This window comes from Theropithecus gelada, chromosome 7a (genome assembly GCF_003255815.1).
Source record: "Theropithecus gelada isolate Dixy chromosome 7a, Tgel_1.0, whole genome shotgun sequence".
NCBI lineage: Eukaryota > Metazoa > Chordata > Mammalia > Primates > Cercopithecidae > Theropithecus > Theropithecus gelada.
Genome location: NC_037674.1, coordinates 22859466 through 22884259, shown reverse-complemented (window position 1 = coordinate 22884259; position 24794 = coordinate 22859466). Strand labels below are relative to the sequence as shown.

At 39.6% G+C, this 24794-nt stretch overlaps 1 protein-coding gene across 2 annotated transcripts in view; it reads right to left on the bottom strand.

The window, feature by feature from the left end:
• SEMA6D (semaphorin 6D) overlaps positions 1 to 24794 on the bottom strand; it is a 584563-nt gene that overhangs the window by 230759 nt on the left and 329010 nt on the right. The window lies entirely within an intron of this gene.

Below are 24794 nucleotides of genomic sequence, written 5' to 3'. Positions count from 1 at the left end.
AAAAAAAAAAAAAAAAAAAGAAATTTTCAGATAGTTATCTCTACAAGTTATCTCCACTTATTGATCATCACAGCCATTCATGTCGCTTAACAGATTGCTGATCTAAGCTCTCAAGATAAAAAAAAAAAAAAAAAATACTTGCTTTAGGCTATAACTGTATGGAAGGCTACCTCCCCGCCCCCCGCGAAAACACAAGTCCCCCACCCATATGTTTCCCTCTCTGTTTAATCTTTCTGATTCCCCTAAAGTTGTTATCTGTGTTCCCAGAGCCACATATGGGAGCATCCCATCCTTCTCTTTCTCTCTATTTCCAAAGTCCTTCACATCCCAGAAGGTTTCCTGGTTCCTTTCTCCATCATAGCTTATCATCTCGAGTTCCATTTTCCCAGGACTTCTTGGATGACCTGTACTAATCTGAATTGTTTGACCTTAGAGGTTAATGGGTTACAGTGGCCTGATGCACTAATACTTCCATATTTTAAAATATAATTGACCATAGTATTTTTAACTTACTTTTGAGTCCTAACTTTCCAGCACAGTGCCTGACAAATAGTAAATACTCAATTTTGAGCCAATAAACATGTATTTAATAGCTATTTGTTGAGTAGATGATAACGACACTTATTCACATTCTAACAAGAGTATTAGTGTTAACCCAAAGGTTTCCATGCTGATATTGTCATCAAAACTCAGAGCACATTTTATTTTGGATATTTTGGGATTGGGATACTCCGGAAAGTATGCTGAAAGTTGCAAGTTATTGACTATTTGATCCACCACAGGAAAGTCTAATAAAATGAATTTTATAAAAACAGAGTTTTATATAATACCTGGTTGCATCTACTTAGTAAGAATCAAAACATTCTAACAAAATTTAAAATATTTAGCCTTAAGCCTACTTTTTAAGTTTATTTTAGTGGCCAAAATTAACCAAACTTCTTTAACTGTTTTATTGGAGATGAATAGGAAAGCTTCTGATGAATGGCAGAGACTTTCAAATACTCCAAGGCAAGTCTACCAACAAAACTATGGTTTCACTCTGGAAGTTCACTCTGGTCTAGCAAATTATTCATTTTCTGATCTCTTCTACATCTTTATAAACTTTATTCTTACTTGTTAGAATAAAGGGTTTGTTGGTTTTTTTCTCCAATTGGGCACAATGAAGGTACCCAGAATCAATTTAGCAGGTTACCATCTTCTTGTCATAAAATCATGGGACTGAAATAACACTCCAACAGTTATAGTATTCCAGAGCTTGAAGGAAACACTGCAGATCACCTAGTTTAAACCTTTCAGTGGAAAAATAAAAATAAAAAAGGTAGAAAAACACTTGTCTTAAAATAAGTAGCCCATAGGTGACATAGTAGGTGTAGACTAAAGTTTAGGCCCTTTAACGCCTTGTATTAGTTTGTTCTCATGCTGCTAATAAAGACATACCTGAGACTGGGTAATTTATAAAGGAAAGAGGTTTCATAGACTCACAGTTCCACATGGCTGGGGAGTCCTCACCATCATGGCTGAAGGCAAATGAGGAGCAAAGTCGTGTCTTACATGGTGGCAGGCAAGAGAGTGTGTGCAGGGGAACTGCCCTTTATAAAACCATCAGATCTTGTGATACTTATTGACTATCATGAGAACAGTATGGGGGAAACCACCCCATGATTCAATTATCTTCACCTGGCCCCACCCTTGACACATGGGGATTATTACAATTCAAGGTGAGATTTGGGTGGGGACACAGCCAAACCATTTCACTCCTATTCCAGGATTCCTCTGTAGCACTATGCTTCACCATGAGCCATGAAGTCTTTACTTTATTTGAAAACCATTTTTGTTGAGCATCTATACTGTGTTAACACTGTTAAAGCACTGATGATGTAGTGATATAAAACGGATGACATCCCAGTGTTCTGCCCCTGCCCTCAAGATACTTACAGTCTAATGAGCAGATAAAGGCCTAAACAGATACCTATCAGCAGTGTAAATGTACAGGACATTGTGGGAACATCCAGCAGGGCACCCAACTTGACCTGAGGTCAAGGAGGACACCTGAGCTGGCTTCTGTCCTGAGCCTCACAGCTAACTTGAACAGCCACACAGTCATTGCTAGGAAGAGCATCTGACTCACTTGGCATGTTTCCCCCAAAGTCACACGAGTACTTTTATGACATTCCACTGACACCTTCTACATAGTATTGGCTATAACTAGCAGAAACAAGTTACTGACTAAAAAGAAAATGCACATCTCAGAAAAAAAAAGAGCACTGCTTGAAGCAAAACAGTATTCTAAACATTAGGAATGGATAGGGAAGGAAAGTAGGAATACTGAAACCTCTAGCTTGGTAAGTTATTAAGCCAAAACAGGTCTCTTGCTCAGTAGTGTATTACTTATGAGTTGTACATAAGTTTGGCCAACCATTGTAAATCACCAGGCCAAACAAGTAGCTTCACAGAGTCAGAGTCCAGAACCGCATGTGTAGAATTGAGAATAAAACACATTTCTATGGTCTGCTCAAAGGAATAGCACCTATAGCATAATGGAGATCCTAAGGATAGTGACTTGTTGCCAATTTAGAAAGGCATATAAGTTTTCCAATGTTTATGTATTCCAGAATACCACAGGCTTAGGTTTTAGTCTAATCAGTTTCTCATCAAAAAATATTCTTGTCAGGCCGTTGGGTTATTTTGCTTTGGAGAAAAATATTTCTTGAACATTACAGTGGAAGTCAGAAGAAAATATGATCTAATATTAGAGAAATTTGTTACTGGCTGATTATTACAACATATCCAGAATCTTAGGTGCACCTGCAGTTCAGTTCTGTGATTGGTCTTCAGGATTTCACTGACTGTCAATGTCTTCATTTTTCTTGTTATAACAGCAATTTCACTCTGTATATATGCATATATAACAGTTTTTTTAAGGAAATGTGAAAATGTTTCAAAGGGTCTTTTTAAAAATCAAATAAGCAGCTGCAAATGGGGAAATAACCATTCCGACTCTGTTTGGGAAACAGCTCTGATCACTCAGAGCATTCAGCAACAGCACAGAGAACTGATTTAGAACAGCTCTGAATCTACCAAGAACACCAGCCCTAAGTTAATTCATCTGATTGTAATCTTGGCAGCTCTTTTTGGATTGCTAACACTTTGCAGCTGTAAAAATAAAACAGCAACACCCTTGAAATAAGTTAGGTGCATATATGAAAAGCACAGCTGGGCTATTCCCCCGATCATCTGTAGATACAGGATTCTGTTTTTTGCATGGTATTTTGCAAAGGGGAAAGATCACGGACATCTCTGAAGAAATGCCAGAATTTCAGAGAGGATTCATTCACAGTTCTTGTTTGCCCCCTCTACCATTTCTCTCCTGTGTCTCTGGCACCATCTTACTACATAGAAAATGCTGTTAGAAACATCAGTTTTGGCTGAGTCCACACAAAACCAAGTAGAGATCAAGCAATTTTTGGGAGGCTCAGAATAACAGAGAATCTGGATGATTCTGGGCATGAAAGTTTTTTATTTACTATAGGGATTCTTTCATCTTGAATTTTTGGGGGTATTATTGTTTATGCTAATATGGTCTTTGTAGAAACACTTAGATACTGTAAGAGTCAAATTACATTGCTGATTTTTTAGTATAGTGGAGCTAAAATATCTTTCTGGAAAACTTTTAACTCAACTCCAGCCTTCTTAATAGCATTTTCAACCAAATACTTGAGTATTTCTTATTTGCAATGTTCTTTACTATGTTGCACATGAATGTTTTTTCACGTCCAAGAACGTCAGAAAGCTCCCTGAAGGCAGGGTCTACATCTTTTCTCAAACACAGCATCTCTGTATTGTGCCCATCATAAAGTTCATCATGTCATTAAAATTATTCCATGGTTCCCCCTTTATCTTGTAATTTATACCTGACTCATGTCTGGTTCAGTCTTCTCTCCTATACTCTATTCCATCAGCTTTCTTTTCCATCACTAATGAGTTTCTTGCTCTTGGGACACTCCAAATTTGCTTACAGTTCTCAGCTTTTACAAAAATTTTACTCTCTATTTGGAAAGTGCTTCCCACTCTGACTCTTGGCCACCTGGGACACTTTATTTTTCCTTTCAGTTCACTCTGACCTTCCTTTAGAAGAATTTCTCAACTTACCTAGGGCAGCTCTACCTGTCCTTTCCCCAGTTTTCCCCAAGGATGGTATGAATTACTTCATTTTAAGACTCATCATATTGCTTTTCAAGGAGATGGCACACTCCCTGAGGCCAGAGTCTTACCTCTTCATTCTTGTATTTGGAAGTGCTATGTAGCTGTTGACCAATTAGGACACCAGCCACACACACATCCACTTCCTCCGTCTGGTGTGTACTGGCTAAGCACAGCCTGCCTGCGTTGCCAGGACCTACAATATATTCATTCACTGTTGACTGAACAAATGGAGAGAGTCAATTGATAAATGAATAAATGAGTAAATGCATGTTTTTTTTTTTTTTTAGTACAAGTTCATGAAGTAACTTCACTTGTTTCTTAGTAGCAAAGGACGCCTTGCTGATTTTGAAATACTATCTCACATTCAGAGGTCGCCCACCATAGAAACCTGGAGATAAAGTTTCTTGACATTTTATTCAGATCCTGTTTAAAGCAGGTCTTTCTAAGCTACAGGCAAATCTCGTTTATATGTGGGTGGACTCCCTGAATTACGGCTTACTCACAATAAACCACGTTTTAAAGTTCTTATTAAGAATTAGCACCTACTCTAAATTAATTAAGTGTTCACAGTGTGGCTTCATTACATGGTTTGAAGTGTTTTGAAATCCCAGTGCACTAGACATATCCATATTCAAATGTAAGTGCAACACACACACACACACACAGCTAAATATAAAAGTCTTTCAAATCATGCTCCTAATCATCTCTTGCATGAGTAGTTTTCCAGACTCTTCAAAGTGCATTCTAATGCATTTTGTGAGACCAGGGAGGCTTGTATCATCCCCTTACACAGATGAGAAAATCGATACCAACAGGATCAATGATTTCCACAGAGAAATGCAACTCCATCGTTATAGACAAGGGCCTAGATCCACCAACTCCTGGATCGGACTTGTATTTTTGGCTATACTTCTTTGCAGTTGTATCTGTGCTTCCCACAGTGCTAAGCAGAAATAATCAAGAGCTGTAATTCCTTTTGCTCCTGTTTGTATATTTATTTTCTTGGTATAAGACTGAGCCAGTTGGGAGGATGAGGTGGGTGGCTCACGAGGTCAAGAGATCAAGACCATCCCGGCCAACATGGTGAAACCTAGTCTCTACCAAAAATACAAAAATTAGCCGGGTGTGGTGGTGCTTGCCTGTGGTCCCAGCTACTCAGGAGGCTGAGGCAGGAGAATAGCTTTAACCCAGGAGGCAGACGTTGCAGTTAGCCGAGATCACGCCACTGCACTCCAGCCTGGAGACAGAGCAAGACTCTGTCTCGAAACAAACAAACAAACAAAGAAACAAACAAAACAACAACAAAAAAACGGAGCCAGGGGCTGTTTGGCAAATGACCTTTGTCTCAGAGGCATTTAAAGTTGCATTATTATAACATTATAACTCTTTTGATTATGTGAGCCTATTTCTTTTGGGAATAAATTTACAGTGTTTTAATTGTCACCAGGATATGTTAGCTAGCGACCCAGTTGTAAACACGTTAGTAGAAATTTCAGTGGCAGTACCAGGTGATGACAAGCACATCACAATATAGGAAAGACTTTGAAATAAAATTGTTATGTTTTACATTATTTGGCTAGATTATAAAATTCAGCAAAGCAGAATGGTTCTTGCAATATGCTTTCTAACACCTTGTCCCAGAAAGGCGTGGTTATCAATTTCCCCGAAGCTTAAGTCACAGTGTGAACATTTTCAATAAGAAGCGGGTTTTTCAGGATTCTTAGCTTAATGTCCCTTTTCCTAATCTTATCCCATGAGCCCTAAGTAGATCTTCTTCACACCAGGCAAATTATTTCTTTTTTTCCTTTGGGTTTACATCCTCTGTTTGGTTGTTAAAGGTGTGCCTGTTCTTTCTATCCTCTTTAAATAACCAAATTTTCTAAAGTTAATTTTTTCTCCTATACATACATCAAAGTTCTGACATGAAATCATAATTTGATGTAGATTTTTTGGCAGTTGGAAGATTCTGGAAAGGTTATTTGTTACTAAACTCAATGAAATGACTTTTTTTTAGAACATTAAAGTTTGCCTGAAATAAACCTATTTATTGCTGTTTCAAACAACCATACTCTCTTATGTATTGTAATATGTATTAATAGCCACAGTAGTTATCCCACACACCAATCAACAGACCAGTGGATTCTGGTACAGATATTTCGTTTGATTCTATAAGATATCTTTGCTAAGATGTTGGCTTTTCTGAAGTTGATATAGTCTAACATTACTACTGGGACTTGGTTTGAATTATTAACCCAAAGAGATACAAGACATATGGGGCTCTTCCAGACCTCAACTTGTCTGACGTCCTGCTGGGTCCTGTGGGAACTCTAGTGGAGGGCAGGACAAACAGCAAAAGCCTTTAACCCCATTGTATCAACACCCAACTTCTTCAAACTTTTTTCAGTAAATATTCATTGATATCTATCCTGGATCAGACACTACTAGAAGTGGAGAATATAATATAAGGGAGTGGAAATTTGAACAACTGACTGTAATTAGGAATGTCCTGGATCCTGAGCAATCAGAAAATGTGTAGTGCCTATCAAATTACTATAGTTTTTGAGAAAATATCTCATCACACTGTCCTTTTCTTCTCTGATCACATCTTAGTCTCTCTATCTGGTCCCTAATTCTGTATAATGTTCTCAAGCTTTGATCTTCTGCCTTGCTTCTTTCTGAATCATCTCCTTGAAGAGCACATCCAGTCTCGTGTTCTTTGCACAGCCATGTTACTCACTTCCACGTCTACTCCTCCAACACTGACTGTTCCCCTGCATCGCTGCCTATGATTGAGATTTGGATAATCTCTTGTCAACTACAACTCTACACATTCGAAACCAAACTACACATCCTCCCCTCTCTCCAGAATCTCTAGCCCAGCATTCCCATTCCCACTGACGGCCATGTATTATCCCAGACACAAAGGTAGCAACTCTTGAGACATGCTTCATTTATCCTTGATTGCTTCCTTCCTTGCACCTCCATAGCCAGTCTATTACCAAGGTTCATGATTGGTCCTCTGAGGCAACTCTTAAATTTGTTCTATCTCCTAATTCCGACTGCCAATATCCTTGCCCAGGCCCATGTAGCTCAAGCCTAACTCACGGCAGAGCATTTGAACCAGTATTATTCCTTCTAATTCATTCTATATACATGAACAAATTTTTAAATGTCTTTCTCCTTTTTAACACTTACAGTGCCTCCCCAATGCCTTATAGCAACTAATCTAAACTCTGCCTAACTTTACAATATCTCATAATGGTTCAACCTAAGTGCCACCTCAGTTAAGCAGAGGGAGGCACTGCTTCCCACTTACACTGGGCTAACCTGTACCTTCTATCTTGAACATTCATTTACCATGTTTCCTGACCAAGCAGCATCTTGCCCTATCCTCTTAATCCATACAAGTTGTATTTGTTCTTTAAGGAGGCTCTGCTTTGTTGTGTTATAATCTGTTCAAACCCATCTCTCCGAGCCATGATACATTTATCAAGCTTTACTCTCTATTATTTGTAGGGTGAAAAGAAGAATGTTTGTTTTTCTCACTTTCTGACTATAAAATTAATTCATATTTATTGTGATTTTTTCCAAATTATGCTAGAAGAGATTGTCATAACCAGTATTTCCTGGTTTTACTCTTCTAAGAGAATCACTGGCTCTACCCTTCTAAGATGCTTCTTACACCACCTTGGTGCTATCTGACTTCTGTATCTAACTGCTTATAGATGCACCACACTGATGTTTTCTTAATTAAATGTTTTCATGCATTGTTATCTAAATGCATAATAAACACTTATTAAGGCAAAGAGCATGAAGTGTTTTTACACGGAGAAATTACTACCTAAATATTCAGTGATGGCTTGTGTGAGTTGGGTAAATTTTAAAGCTTTTTCTTCCATCTTCTCAGGTTTCTCTCTGACTTCTGCCTTGTACAATGATACTGTCTTTGGGAATTATGGATTTTAGTGACCTAAATACATTATGATTGGCTTAGTTGTAATGGATATGGAATAGCTGATTGTATGTTTTGTTCTTAACTACTTTTTATTTTCTCAATATTCATAATCAATATTTACCCTGGAAAAGACAACATGGGACAATAATAAGATATATTTTTCAGGTGAAAACATGGGATATCATTACTGATTTGTACACACCTAGACCCTCAGTGATGAACACCTAGACCCTTTTAAGACTCACTCGGTCTGAGTCTGGAACCAATGGTACAATCTGATGACTGAGACTAAACTTGCATTGGCTAAGAGAGCCAAGGGGCTCCTCCCAAGCCTTCATTGTGTCCCCAGTAAGAATGGATACCCTTTCCTCTTCGCCTTCATAGAACTTTGCACCTCTTAATAGCACTTGGAATACCTATGTGAAGCTCTTTGAAGTCGAAGACAATACCTTATTTATTTCTATACTCCTCAAACTCACCGCAAAATCAAAGTAACCACCATTTATGGTGGAACTCCTCCTTTGTAGAGGTAATGTAATGGTACACTGGTGTAGAGGAGTTTATGGTTATGTAGAGGAGTTGTACATAAATGGTTGTTACATTGAATTGAACAAAAATGAAAGCTTTATCTACCTGGAACATTAGCATTTCAAGGAATCACACCATTCTAAATCACAGATCAGTCTTTCCAAAGCAGTTCGAAAACTGTTCATAGTTCCCAACCAAATAAAATACAAATCCTACAGTACAGCATCTGAGGCTCTTGATGGCCTGAACGTAACTCACATTTCCTGCCTTCTTGTTCACTCCTCCCCATGAAGCCAAGACAAGCTAACAAGTTACTTTCTGTATCTGCCCCAATTATCTTAACACCTTCCAGTTTGCTGCTTTCACTTACCTGAAGATTCATTCAACCTTCACATTTACAAATTCAGCATACCTTTGATATGTGCCTGACATGAGGCTTTCCCTCATATCCTCTCCTTCCTTGCCCACATCTCTCATCCTCTGCTACCTGAAAATGAAATGCTGTCTTTTGAAAACTCCCATACCATTCATCAGTGTCTTAATTTTTTTTTTTTTATATTTTTGTCACTTTCTACCTAGTATTATAGTGGTTTTGTATCTGTCTTAACTCCCTTTAGGGTATCACCTTACCTGATTTGTTGTTTACTCTCCCAAGGTAACTAGCTCTTTTGTACAGTAGGTGCTTAAAAAGTACTTGTTGAATTGCTAATAGAATGGTTTTTCAGAATCAAGAAATATCTAGATCCACTGCCCCATTTTAGGGACAAGGCCTAGGGGCTGTTTAGTGTAGTGGTTAACATCATGGACTTTGAAGCAAACTGAGTCCATACCTCATATCCCATATCTCTTTGCCCATTCCTACTCAGTGACCTTGGGCAAGTTACTTGACTTCTGTCTACCTTTATGTTCTTATCTGTGGGATAGGCGACCTGTATCTACCTCATAGGGTTTGGAATTTAACGAGTAACACATATAAATACTTAGAGCAGCCCCAATACCGATACACAGTAAGCATCACATAAGCATTAGCTCAAACCCTCAGAGCAGCTTTTTCAGATTCTATTGCTAATTTTCTGAAAGGTCTTTTCCTGTCAACTCAATGCTTTTTTTTCTGGTCACATTCTTGATCCTCTCATCCCTCCTGCTTGACTGATCCTGAAATTCTCTGGTATTGAATAATTTTGCCCCCAAAACTGTTCTACATATTATTATGTCTATTTCTAGTTTTCCTAAGCTTAATATTACAAATACCTACATTTACATTTGCTACGCATAGACTAGTGTTTACATATAAAACAAAGTGGCAGATAAGCAATATGTAAATGATGAATGGGTTTTTCAATCAGTGTGGCAGGGAGAGGCAGTGCTGTGTTAGAAACAGTACTATACAAGGAATTTGTGTGTGTGCATGCAGGTAAGGGAGAGTGAGTGAGAGCAAAAATTTATGTGGGGTTAAAAACTAATTCTTCCACGTAGGAATCTTCTTCAGGAATCTCAAATCTCCGAAAGCATTACGTGATCTCTTCAACAGTGGGATACTGCCAGACCAGGACACTTATTTACATGAGCATTTATTTATGAAAGTCAAGAATGGCATATATTTAACACAAATGTATTAACGTTAGTAACTATTCTATTTATTTTAACTGAAAATTATTTTATTAGGCTGCATTAGCATTTCCCTTTAGGGAATGGATAGTCATTGTTGGCCAGATGCGGTGGCTCATGTCTGTCATCCCAGCACTTTGGGAGGCTGAGGTGGGTGGATCACTTGAGGCCAGCAGTTGGAGACCAGCCTGGTCAACATGGTGAAACCTTGTCTCTACTAAAAATATAAAAAATTAGCTGGGCACACCTGTAATCTCTGCTACGAGGGAAGCTGAGGCACAAGAAACACTTGAACCTGGGAGGCCGAGGTTACAGTGAGCCGAGATCGAGCCACTGTACTCCAGCCTGGGTGACAAGGTGAGACCTTGTCTCTATTTAAAAAAAAAAACTCATTTTTGGCTTAGATACCTTCTTTCTAGTAGTGTTCTACAGACAGAGACACACATAGTACATTTGCACATTCTCAGTATCCTTCTTTCCTTTCAGGTAATAGGCATCGTGGCAATCTGTGCCACAAAGCATTATATAACTCTGGGTTGATTTCATATTTGATGACTTCACATTAAATACATGTCTCTGTCTTTGCACCTCAGTTAAAGTTAATGTATCAGTAGCATTTTACAATGAAACTTTTAAAAAGCACTTACATTACTCATAAATCTGACACAATTTTGCCATTTTGAATTTTGATTCTTTCATCCAATCAGAGGAACCATAGTGCATTCAGTCTAAGTAGCACAAGCCTATGTGGGATCCCAGTTTTGGCTTCTATGTTAAACTCAGTAAACAAGTTCCATCCATCCTCCATCCATCTAAGAAGCCAAAAATGTGATGTCATGCACATTCTTTCTCCAATGGACCCCCTGTCTTCTCACAAGTAGAATATAACGGTCTGGTGTGGGTACAGTCAAGGGGTGCAGCTTTGGCAACACTAATAGCCCTCAGTCACACGCTCAGTCACACATTCACCCTGAGAGCTCATCTCAGCTCAGTGAACTGTCACTCCTCTGTCTTCACTTCCTGTGCTTCCCACACACCCTAGAGAAAGTGAATCTACAGACTTCATTTTGAACTTTAAAGAAAATGACCAAATGAAAACACTTTCTGCTGACTATTGTACTCTCTACAATATTCCAAATGATAAAACAGCCATAAACAGCGACTGAATAATCTCCATGATATGTTTTACAGATAAATGCTGTGCTAAATTCATTATCACCGTGTCTATGCTCAAAGTTTTCGTCTGTTTATTAATGATTTCCAGAAGAGAGTAGAGGCCGCAATGCTATTTTTTGTTGAGTTTATTGGTTTACACCTATACTGCCTGAACTTCATTCATGCTTTCTTTTTGAAAATTTTCAGCCAAGCAACGACTATAATTTCTTACCATCTACAGATGTATTAGGCAGGTAGGAAAAATAAACACATTATCCCAGGGATAAAAACTTTAGGCACCAAAGACTTCTCCATTTTATTACAGCCATCCTATGGGTTATCAGTGGTGGCACTTAAAGTATTAATAACATCCGAGGACATTTTTTTCTGGTTTACTTGTGAATGTGCCATGGAAGATGGGCTGTTTCCTCCTCAGGCTTGGTAGCCTCATTATGATCATCATCATCAATATCATCAAACAATTTTTATTTAAAACTTAAATTGAAACTTCACTGTGCTGGGTGGTATACATTTCTCTTTATACACATGCCAACAAAAGTGGGCAATGAGGTCATCCTGAAATTTATATATAGTGAATTTCCTGGTATCCAGCTGAACTGAGATATGGAATATTCAGCTAAATGAAAGATTTCAATGAAACTGAGATACTTAATCAATATCTGCCATCCATAGCAGCCTTGAAGGATGTATCTCCACAGGATCTCTACCAGCCACTGTGGATTGGCCAAGGAGTGCACAAGAGGCCCCATGAGAATCAATCCTCTCACCAACCAGCAACCAACTGAATACTCCATCATAAGAACTTGTACTGAGAGACCCAGATTGAAAAGGTTGGGATTTGACTTTGACATGTGATAAAGGTTTGGGGCCAGAATCAGTGCCATAGCAACTCAAAGCTTAATGTAAGCCAAAGTGATAGGGAGCTGGATGCAAGAACCTTGAGGAAAAGTCAATGCGCACTGAGAGGAATACGTCAAACGTACAGCAGAGATGAAAAGTGGTGCAAACCCAGAGGAGTAGGGAGAGAGACTGTCAGAGGTTCCAGGAAAGTCAGATGCACTTCATGCAATTAGATTTTATGAGATTTTACTGTATTCTTTCAATTAATGTCTTTATTCATTGAGAGATTTTTGGTTGTGTTTTTGTTTTGATGGTGATGGAAGGAAGTTCTTTACAACTAAATTATCCCTGAAAAAGACACTAGTCAACCAAGACAGGCTAATTTTCAGAGAATTCAAATATATTCATGACCATTACAGGAAAACTTCCTGGACTGTAATTTGATTTCACATTGAGGCTTGAGAAGGTTCTCCAGGATCTTGCCATGGTCAAGGTCTTTGGATACCAAAAAGTAAGAGGTAGAGGAATTAACTGCTGGGAGTGGGGCTGGAGTATATAGTGTGAAAAGAAAAGTAGAGGTGCCATTGTATTAGACTGGTGCAAAAGTAATTGTGGTTTTGCCATTACTTTTGTACCAACCTAATACCACAAGGAACATTCTGTTAGTCCACTGGGTGCTTTAGAACAAGAATCCCCTCCCCTCCTACACATACAAAGAACAGTCCATAACAACATGACCTTTAATTGGTAGTTCATTAGGAAAGTGAATAAATAATGGTAGATGTGGGGGAGACTGCAGGAAGGGAAGGCAGGCTGGAATCAGCCAGAGCTTTCTCTCCCACTGATTCCCAATAAAGCATTGTGTCCTGATACTGACCCCTTGGAGGGGATGAGTCTGGCGGGGAGACTAGTAATGTCCCCATGACTCTCAACCAATCTCTGTTCTAATGAACAACCACAGAGTAAGTGCCAACTAAATCACTGAATTAATTTGTCAAAAAGGAGATCATCACAAGTGCATATGCACATATACATAATGCCTGTACCTGAAAATATGTTCAATGATATAAAGTGCTTTTTAAAATAGCATCTGCCATTGCTATTACTAAGATCTGATAATTTTGGTACAAACTATGTTACAGAATCCAGTACATGTGGCCATGTAATGAGAGACCAAATATAATTTGTTTATGCGTATGGAAGCAAAAGGGCAGAGTGAGGTTATGATGAGGATTTCCTGTTTGAATCCTAGTTTCTTTTCACTTTAAACCACAATCTTAATGCCAAGCTGATATTCTGCACATATAATTTTAAAGTGTCTATTTGCTATATGTGTAGTTATAGCAAATGGACAATACATGGTTTCTTCCCTGGAGTCTAACTTGGTAGGAAACTTTTCACATACATATAAAGAGTATATATCTTTGACCTATTTTCATTTTCACTTAGATCTTGTTTTGGTTGCATAAAGGCAAATTGGATAGACTGTCATGATCCATTGTTCCTTATTTTTAATTTCTTGTATAAATATGTCATTATTCATAAATATATATATAATGAAGTAAGTATGCCAATAATAATGAACAATTATTGAATACTTATTCTGGCCAGATAGTGTGCTGAGTTACTAACTTGAACTATTTCACTTAATTATATCCATGACCCTATGGGACAGGCACCATTCTTAGCCCCATTTTATAGACAAAGAAACTGAGGCTATCAGAGGTTTTAATAACTCCTCCAAGATCATCTAGTTAAAAAGTAGCAGCAGCAGGACTCAACCCACGTTTGTCTGTCTCCACACTTCATCATGACTTCGGACCCACACTCTTTCTCTATGCATCTCCTACAAATGCAGGTGATTTAAGGTAGGATTTGTATTTGGGAAAACTTTGATCTTAAAATCATCTCTTCAGACTTCTGACTTTTGGAAACACCCTTTATTCCTTACAGTATGTTCAAAATCTGTTTGAGGTCTCTTTAAAAATCTTGTGATCTTAATTAGGTAAACCAGCAAAAAAACGACGTCAAAGAAATAATCATAGAGGATTTGTTAAAAGAGAAAGTTTGAGTTTAGGTACACATTTTATACGACAATGGTCTTTTATATAAATGTCCCAATTTAGGGAACTATTAGCTAATTATGAAGTTCCTAATTTTGTTGTTTTAAATTCCAGTATTTGGTATTCAGAATGAAATCTATTAATGCATTTGCTCAAATTATTTTGGATTACTCACAAGTTAGATGTTCTGTCTGAATGTGTTTGTCATGACAAAGAGAAATACAGGGAAGATTTTAAAAACATGAAGTCCAGGCCGGGCGTGGTGGCTCACGCCTGTAATCCCAGCACTTTGGGAGGCCGAGGCGGGAGGATCACGAGGTCAGGAGATCGAGACCATCTTGGCTAACACGGTGAAACCCCGTCTCTACTAAACAAAACACAAAAAATTAGCCGGGCATGGTGGCGGGCGCCTGTAGTCCCAGCTACTTGGGAGGCTGAGGCAGGAGAATGGCGTGAACCCAGAAGACGGAGCTTGCAGTGAGCCGAGGTCACGCCACTGCCCTCCAGCCTGGGCAACAGAGCAAGACTCTGTCTCAGAAAACAAACAAAGAAACAAACAAAAAACATGAAGTCCACCATTTCTAGAGGAGATTCCACTAAATTGGGTCCTCTACACCTGTGGTATGTATCTGTCAAAGCAAATAGCTTCTCCTGTTCTGCCATGTGAGTCCGGGCCTGAGAGGATCATCAAAAGAGCATCTTCTCAGTCCAAAAGCATGACAGAAACCAAGAGATGTGATACCTTTGCTTCCCCCCTGACCACTGAGTGGAGCTGTGGAGACTGCTTCCTCCTCCCTATCATGACTTTTGGTAGGAGCTGCATTTCAGACTGCGACTATTACCTGAAGAATGAACATGAACATGAAATATGCAAGGCTTTAAATGTCTTCCTGGAACATGCTCTTTCAAACTAGCAGCAAATGGCTGGAACAATCACCCCTTCACATAAAATCACTTACAAAATAAGAAAAATATAGGTTTTGAAAAATAAATATAATAGCCTTCCCCCAAACCCTAACATCTTCAAGAGGTTTACATCAATGACTCTCATTTGTGGAACAAAGCTCTTTCCAAATAGGGCAAGTGGAGCCATCACTAATTAAATATTGAGAAAATAAATTAAGAAAAGTAAAAAAGTGTGCCTCAAAGTGAAGATGACTTTTTTTTTGGTGCTACATATACGTAGAGCTAAAATGGAGAAACACCCAGCAGAATCTGAATCTCTTTCATGAGTGTGACTAGGTTAGGCTTAGGAAAGTAGATGACAGCCTGTGTGGAAGCCTCCTGTTTCTTATCCTCCCTACTTTGAGCCTCCCCTTCCAGCTAAAGCCTTCTTGTCCAATACAGTCGACCCTTGAACAACACGGGTTTGAACTGTGCGAGTTCCCTTATATGCTTACATGCAGATTTTTGTCAATAAAAATTTTGTACCTGCCTCACCTGCCTCTCCTCCCACTTCCTCAGTTTTCTTATACCTTTGCCACCTATGAGACAGCAAGACCAACTTCTCCTCTTACTTCTCCTCCTCAGCCTACTCAACATGAAGACGAGGAAGATGAAGACCTTTATGACAATACACCTCCACTTAATGAACAGTAAATATATTTTATTTTTAATGTTTTGCTTAATAACATTTTCTTCACTCTAGCTTACCTGATTGTAAGAATATGGTATATAATATATATAACATAAACATGTGTGTTAATCAACTACGTTATCGATACGACTATATTTTCTCATCATTATTTTTAATAACATTTTTCCCTAGCTTGATTGTAAGAATATGGTATTAGTATACATAACATGAACATTTGTGTTAAGCCTCAATTTATGTTATCAGTAAGACTCCAGACAACAGTTGGCTATTATTCACTAAGTTTTTCGAAAGTCAGTTATATGTGAACTTTCAACTGTGTTAGAGGTTGGTGGCCTTCACCCCTGAATTGTTCATGGGTCAACTGTATGTATTTCCAAAGGGACAGCCAGGATAAAAACTACATTTTCCAGCCTCCCTGGCAGCTAGATGTGGCCTAGTTCCGGCTGATGCAATGTGAGAGGAAATAATACATCAAACTTCCCTGTAGTAACCTTAAAGGAGGGCCTTTCCTTTGATCTATCCTGCTACATGGTGGTGGGCCTTATTGAACCATGCGTATCAGGGCTACATGCTAAAGAGAAAGATACTCCTTCATTCCACAATTATGTATGAGGCTGAAAATCCAGTCTTCTAAACGTTGGCCAACTGAGAAGGATGGAGAGGAATGAAATGATAAAGGTAAGATACAAGCTAAATGGTCCCACAGACCAACTTGCCTGTTTTCCAACTCTACTTCAAACTGCACGCCTTTGACTAAAGTTAGAGGACTGTACTCTTGGTTACCTTAAAAAAAATTGGACAATCAGCCCTTAGGAGCCATGACGTGATGAGCAAGATCTAGATGTGGGGCTTTCTTCTTGGGAATTCTCATCCTAGTTATAGCTTAAGTAAAGACAAAACTAAAAATGCATAAGAATTTGGTTATTTCTCTGAACACTGATATGGTGAATAAGTGTGGAGGAGCTGAAGCATTGTCCTTATTCAGTTAAAAATGAATGCAGTGTCCACATTAAAGTTTAAAACAGAGACTCAGGATTACATCAACCAGGTGCCTTACACTTTCCTTGGTTTTGTTCTGGGTGTAGTCAAGCATGAGGAGTTGAAGTGGCCATCCTCCTACCCCATGTCTGGATGGAAATAAAATGATACTACCTTTTGCCAGCTAGAAAACATTTACTTATATAGCACAGGAGCTTTTCATGTTGAAGTAATATGGGAAACCTGGCCTTAAAATAATAGTAACAAAGAACTGTGCTTTACTCTACTGACATGCAATATCTTGAAATCTGCAGGGGATTTTCTGACCTGCTGGGGGTTATAGAGTGTGAAAAAACAGCTGTTAGCAGTTTCAAGAGTGGATTATTTTACAGACATTTTCATGAAAAAAAAATTCACAAGCATTTTCCAGTATTTATTTATTTTTTCTTTTCTTCAGGAAGCATCTAAGGAGGAATATAAATTTAGTTTCCTTTTTCCCCACTGCTCAAAATGCCCTAAAGAAAACAGACATGGTGAGGAAATAAAGTAAGAGGCTACGAGTTTTATAAGATTGGCATACAAAACTCCCTTCCTTATTTTGTGCTGTGAACTCAATAAAACACTTTATTTTCTGTAGGAAAAGAATCTCAAACACAGAAACACACATATATACATGACCACTTTTCATCAATTAATTTCACAGAAAATCTTTGAGAGGCTGGTTTTCTTTTGGAACTAGATCTCCAGCAAATTCCAGAACAATCTACATGTGCTATCATAGAAATTTTTTTGGCATTTCCACATAATTTTTGGTCAAAACACTCTTTTGCCAAAATATGCACCCAAGATATTCATATATTTTTAAAACACTTGTATAAGTTAAACATTGATTTTTTTTTTCAAAATTTCTTCTTAACAAATGTGTATATTTAGTGTGTCACTGCCACTTTGAAAATTAGAGCTTCTTCTTCTTTTTCTTTTGAGGGGATCATTTTGTCTGTTTTTGTCTTTTTATTAGAAAAGTGCAGTCAACCCACAGGACTTTAAAGTGTTTGGCAAACACTTCTCATGGAGGTAATTCCTGTTGTCAAGCAAAGTCCTGAGACAACAAATAAACAAAGGACCACCCAATTAAGAATTACTGGTTCCAGGCCAGGCACGGTGGCTCACGCCTGTAATCCCAGCACTTTGGGAGGCCTAGGTGGGCAGATCACGAGGTCAGGAGTTCGAGACCAGCCTGACCAACGTAGTGAAACCCCGTCTCTACTAAAAATATTAAAAAATTAGCCAGGCATGGTAGCAGGCACATGTAATCTCAGCTACTCAGGAAGCTGAGGCAGGAGAATTGCCTCAACCTGGGAGGCGGAGGTTGCAGTGAGCCAAGATCATGCCACTGCACTCTAGCCTGGGCGACAGTGCGAGACTCCATCTCAAAAAAAACAAAAAGAATTATTGGTTCCATATTGGTGCCAACCAACATCACCACTACCAACAAAAACCAAAACCAAAGCAAGCAAACATAAACCATTTCTGGCAGGGCAGGAAAGCCAGCTGCCCACCTCCATAATGATGGTACTTATCTACTGATTACAGATGCGAAATTAAATGTGCAGGTTCTAGCAGGCATTGCTGGTCATGGTCAACACTGACTAGCTGCTTTGGTCTGAATAAGTCTGGTCCCTTGGGAGGATTATTAATAATTTTCAGGTTCCCAGTAGTGCCTCCAAAGTCATGGCCTACCTTAAAACTAGCCTTTTACCAATACATATTTGCTCATGGGAAATATTTTTAGAGATGCCGTTCAGTATTCAGCCCTCAAAAAGGTCCCCCCTTTCCAGCTTTCCTTCTCTCAATTATAGTACATGAGAGCTTTGAAATATTCACATTCCTTAATAAAAGGCAAATAGCTCTAAGAAAAATGGTCAAAGGTCTTAGCAGTTCAGAATGAAGAAAAGATAGGGCACAGCCGGTTGAGAGCAAAGTCCTGCAGGAATGGGGTACCAGCTGGTAGCAGGGAAGGAAGCAACAAGAATGAAAAAGAAGAATTAAAATACACATATTGGAGGTCAGACACCAAAGGCTTACCTTGGTGAAGAAACTAGTTTAAGAGCCAGGATTTCTCTTTTTTACACTTCCTGAAATCCCACCACTTACCAAAGAGGAAGTGGGAGAGGCTTCCCCTGTTCTCCAATAGGTGCTGAGAGCTTCTATGGTGGGTGGCCTTCCCCCTTCCTTCTGCTGCCCTGCTCTACTGGACTTGTTTGGCCTTTTTTTTTTTTTTTTTTTTTTTTTTTGTTACTCTTTTAAATTGCCATCTAAGTAAATGACATAAAAAACTGCCTATCTGATTTCAGAGACCCCTGCAAGGCTCCCTTGCCTCTTCTACCCTCACTGGAGGCTGAAATTGCACAATTACAATTACATGACTTACAGTGGGGTCAGACCTCTGAGAGCATTTTGAATCAGGCTCTAGCCAATTCAGGTGCCTTTTTTTAACCCTCTCTAGCGGATGAGTAGTCAATAGCAATTATGTTAGAAGTGAGGATCCCTATGAAAATGATTATACTTATTTTCAACTTCCCATTCCCGTTTGTGGATGAGTTTTTAAAATTTACCCTGAAAAGCAGGATTTAGTAAAAGAGAAATAGAAAGTACAAAGACAATGAGAAAGAGAGGGAAAAGGAGGACTTCTTACCCAGGTGGTAGAAGAATTTAAAGAGTCCAAGGGGAAGCCCTGAAGATGTTCTCCATGTGGCCAACTATGCAGCAGAGGTTTCACTGTGGCTTGACCTGAAAGCTTTGGGGCACCTTCTAAGGTGTCTCATGATGAAGCAGTTGTTTTCAAAAAAGGTGAGAGGCATAGCTATGTTTCCATAAAAGGCCCATGGTGATTTTAGGTCATCTTCAGACAATTATAAATCTCTTATTCTTGCTACCCTTGAGGTGATCATTTTTCATCTTCTCTATCTCTTTGAATATCTAGTCTCATTGATCCAGATCACCTATGATACAAGAGGAGAAGGACAGAGAGAGAGACTACTGGTAGGCAGGGGGCAAAGTCACATGGAAGGATGACAGATGAAGACCCTGAAGTGGGCAGAGAAAGAGACACTCTGTGAATATGAAAAGAGAGGAACAAAAGCAGAAACAGAGCCCATTTTCTACTCAGCCAGCCCCTCTTCAGGAAGGGAGCAGTCTGTAGAGATGCTTAGGTGTCCGTGAGCACTTTCATGAAGAAATCCTTTTTTTAAATCTCATTAACATGCTCATGCCCTACCTGGTTCACTGAGTAGCAAGACACAAATACCTCCTACAATTGCTGGTCTCAGGAAGGGCCCTAACATTCAGTATCTCGGCCTAGTCCAAAAAGCAATTATTAAGCAATGTATTTCAGTAGCCTGAACCCAACTCATCTATGTGGGATGGTAAATTCCCTTATTTGCCCCAAGGATAATGCTAAACATGAGCAGTGAAGAAGAGACTTCCTTGCATTAATGAAAATCTTGATACTGTAGTTCTGTCTTCTAGGTTTTGAAACTAGGTTTCAAAATGATCACACCCCTGAATCTTTTGGGTCTGACTTGGTATTAAGTCATTTATAATTAGGCCTAAACTACAGCAAGCTTTCTATTTGTCTATGATTTATCCATGGCATCAGGCATCTTTAGGAAAGTAAGCCCTTTATATTTCTTTATCGGCAGAAACCTCATTCATTTGTTATGTTTTTTTTTTTTCCCTGATAAGGCTCAAATTATTAGCAAGGTAATCTTAGAGTAAGTTTCAATCAGCAGCCTCACAAGGGGGAACGGTATGCAGGCAAGTGGAAACACAGGCCCCAGCCACCTGCACGGAAAGCCTTCAGCTCATTCTCCCGCACAATTCACAGTCTCCCGGGGAGATGAGGATTAGGTTGAGCATGTTAATTCAGGACGGAATAAAATGGCTTAAATCCTTAGGCAGTTCCATTCATACCTAGATACGGCAACATTCGCCATGCAGCAATCTTGTCAGCGAGGAGACATAATGCACAAAACTGTCACTAAATTATACACTGAAGCCAGTTTGTATTGGTGGCAATAGATTTTATGATAGATCTCTCACCGAAGCAGGGCACATAATTTATATCTATCCCACGTCCCTCGCCTCTCCTTGATAAAAGTCAGGAGGAAGGCATATTTGTATTCTGCTGTCCTCTGCCGAGGGTGTTTAACATGCTTATAGGCCAAATGAAACTGCTTTGTTTGTTATCTCCTGGCTTCCAGAAATAGTCAGCTCTGATAATGTGCCACTGGAGTTGAGTTACCACATAATGATGTAATGGCCCGGGAGTACAGTGAAACCACAAATGTCCAAATGAATTGACACAATTTCCTGTAGAGGAAGCAATCTGAAAATAATAGGCAGAAATTCTGGCTCCTTTTACACTTAGAGGAGATGACAGTTATCACAGAAGGGGTGTCTAGGAGAGTTCTGGTTGATCCACAGAAGGGAATGCTTACAAATACCAGGCTTTCAAAAATAGATGGTGGACCCATCAAGTCTTCTTTACCTATCTTCTAGGAGAAAATTGGGAGCAGGCTTTGTTGAGTCCATAACAAACCCTGAGAATCACCAAACCTTCCTGTTTAAGTCTGGGCATCATTTCAAGAGTTCCATGAGAGGATGATCAGTTCTTTCACTTCCTGTCCTTGCACCTGCCCTTTTCCTCTGCTTGGAACACTGGTGTTTCTTCCCAGCTGTTTTTCCTGTCTTCCCCTGCCCCACTCTGCCTCCTTCCCAGCCTTCGATTCACAGCTGAAACTTGGCCTCCATTGGGAAGCCCCCTGTGAAGAGCCAGAATTTGGGGAAATCCTCTCCTTTTGCTTTCTCAGCAGGTTCCTCACTTGTTTCCTCTTAGAGCACAGCCCTCTCCACTTGACTGGGAGCTCTCTGAAGGTAGGCACTGTGCTTTATTCATTCACTTTTCTATCTCCAGGAGCCTTCCCAATGCCTGGCACAGAGGAGAGGCTCAATCAATATTTACTGAATGCATATTAAAAGGAGAAATCCAAATTATGGGGATTTACTTTGTTATGGAAATGTGTTACTTGGGGATTTCTTTTTTAAGACCACAAAGATGTCTACACGCACTCTCCAGCAGACATAAGCTTCTGGGTATGGCCCTCTTTGCTGGATGTTCTATTTGCCTTTTGGGATATCCTCTTGTACTCATTGGTACCCTGTTCTGTGCCCTGGGAGGCTGACCTCCCAGGTGGGATCCCAAGCACTGTGCCTTCTGGCTTTCAGTTGGATTCAGCCAATGAAGGGCACTGTTAGCAGATGGAAGATGGGAGTAGAATGGGATACAGACATTTACCACCAGCCCCATCCCCACTGCCTCCCTGGTGGGTTGACTTTGTATTTCTATTAAAAAGTTGTGGTCCTTTTGACAGTCTTCTATAGCTTTGTGCTAACACAGAGGCTCTGCTTCCATGGAAGCCTAAAGGTAGTAATAACTCCCTTTCATGATTGGGTACAGGCGGCTTCATCATCCCTGATAGATTTCCCTTAACCTGTAAATATCTTGGTAAAGCTCCACTCATTAAATTCTCCCTAATTACTCGGTTTGAGAGTTGTCATCTGTTTTCTGCTGGGACACCAACTGACATGCTTTCCTTCCCTGATTCTGCCCATCTGCCATCATGAAGAAGGGACCATGGTGAACAAAAGAGACCACACAAAGGCCACAAAGGCAGTGTCACTAACACCATATCCTCTCACTATAGTGGGTGGGCTCCATCATCACTTGTTGAGACCACCACTCATGCCTTCTAAAGACCCCCTTTGGCTTCCTCATTTAGAGGAAATAAAACATTAAAAATTCTTGAAAGGATGCTTACTCACCTGCCTTTTAATTTATTTTTCATTCAATGAATGAGTATTGAGACTCTATGTCTGCCTTCCAGATAGAGTGTAAATGAGACAGGCCAGGTATATTACCTCATGGAGTTTATAGACTGATAGGGAAATCAGACCAAAAATAAGACATATGATTCATAATTGTAGGAAATGGTATAAGGGAGAAATGCATGGTGCCAGCATATTTCAGAGAATATCCTATAGTTCATACATAAAAAATATTTCTTATATAGATTTACATACTTAAAACATTGAATAGCCATGAGTTTGAAATGTAATTACAAGTCCTTTGCATTTTTTTAAAAAGCCTAAGACATTCTGAGACTCCCTCTAAACTCCAAGTGCGTGGAATCTCCTGGTTTCGTGTCAGCTCTGCAGGATATGAGTATACTTGATCTGGTGCCCACAGAGCTGGGCGTATCTACCTGTGGTTTGGAAGCTTGGTCAAGTACAATCAGATTGCTGGTAGATAAAGTGATATAGTTCCCTTAAAGGGCATTACTGCTAATGAATCTTTATGGTATGTTTGTTTCCTAGTTCAAAGGAACGGTTTTAGAAATCTAGAACAAAGTATTATTGTCCACTGTTCTAAGGAGATTGTTATCTAAAATGGTGTTGTAGGAAGTTCCTTCTAAAACAGCATGATGCAATGACCACGGTAGGAGTCATCCATTTATTCAAGGAACATCTGTTGAATGTCTGCCATGTGCCAAATCTGACATAGGCACAGGGCAAGTAGAAGCGGACACAAGGCAGGCAGGTCCTAGAGGAGTTTATATTTTACTTGAAGAGATTGTCCAGAATTTGGGGAAGGGGAAGAAGCAATTCTCAGAAACGCAAGTGTCCTAACCTTGAGCAATATTAGGTGGGAAAAATGCCTTCTCTACAAGGTTCCGTGGAGCCTGATGCTTCCATAGAACACAGGCCCCTGCTTCCACCGCTGCCCCTCCGGCAACTCACTTATGACACCTCTTCCCTTCCAGGTGCCATCGGAGAGCACTGCAACCTGTGTTCAGCCAGGTTGTGTTAATGAATGCGTAACTGAATGAATCCATGTTGACCCACATCTCCTCAAGATGGAGCTGTGAAGGGCACAACCGCCATCTTGTCAGCGAGGCCCTCCAAGCCAACACCTATGAGAGGAGGTGGTTCTACTTTGGTTCCAACAACACAAAAAAGGCAACTTTCTACTAGCCCAACCCATCTTCAGAAACATCTAGCCTGTCTGAAGCTGGGTAACTAAAGCTCAAGAAATACAAAATCCAAGATTTCTCTTCAATTCTTGGAGACTCTCTTCTGCCTCAAAAACATGGCCGGCAGCAGGACACCACAAACAGGCACCTATGCTTTTGCCAGACTCTAGCCTCCTTCTGGCACTCTCCCTACCCCTTTGCTGGGGTTCCCCAACATACGTGCCTGGTACTTCATGTTACATTCTCCATTGTAATCCCCCACTATTTGATCTTTGAACCTCTCAACCTCAACTCTTCTGTCTCACACCATTCACTCATGGCTCTGCCATTTGTGGCTGAGAATACAGGTGTTCATGGAATACTTCTCAGAAACAACTAGCTTCCAGAAGTTTCTGAAGACCAATGCACAGTGAAGTATCTCTAATCCTATTTTTTTGCAATGTATTCTGACAGGTGGCATTGGAGGTTAAAATTTTAAGTTCAAACTTTTGGTAGCTCAGTGATATTGCTGTAGGTGTTGTCCAGGATGTGGGTAAAAAGGCGTTAAAACATCTCTGCCTATCTTATGTTCTCTCATGTTGAGAAATTGTGATGCAGTGAGGGAAAAAAAAACAGCATTACTTTGTGTCACACGGGACTTGATTCCTGTTCCTCACTCTGCCCCTGGCCCAGGGCCTAGGGACTCAGCAGTTTTGGATCTCAATTTCCTCATAGCACTCCTTTACAATTACGATTTGATACGTGTGAAATAAATT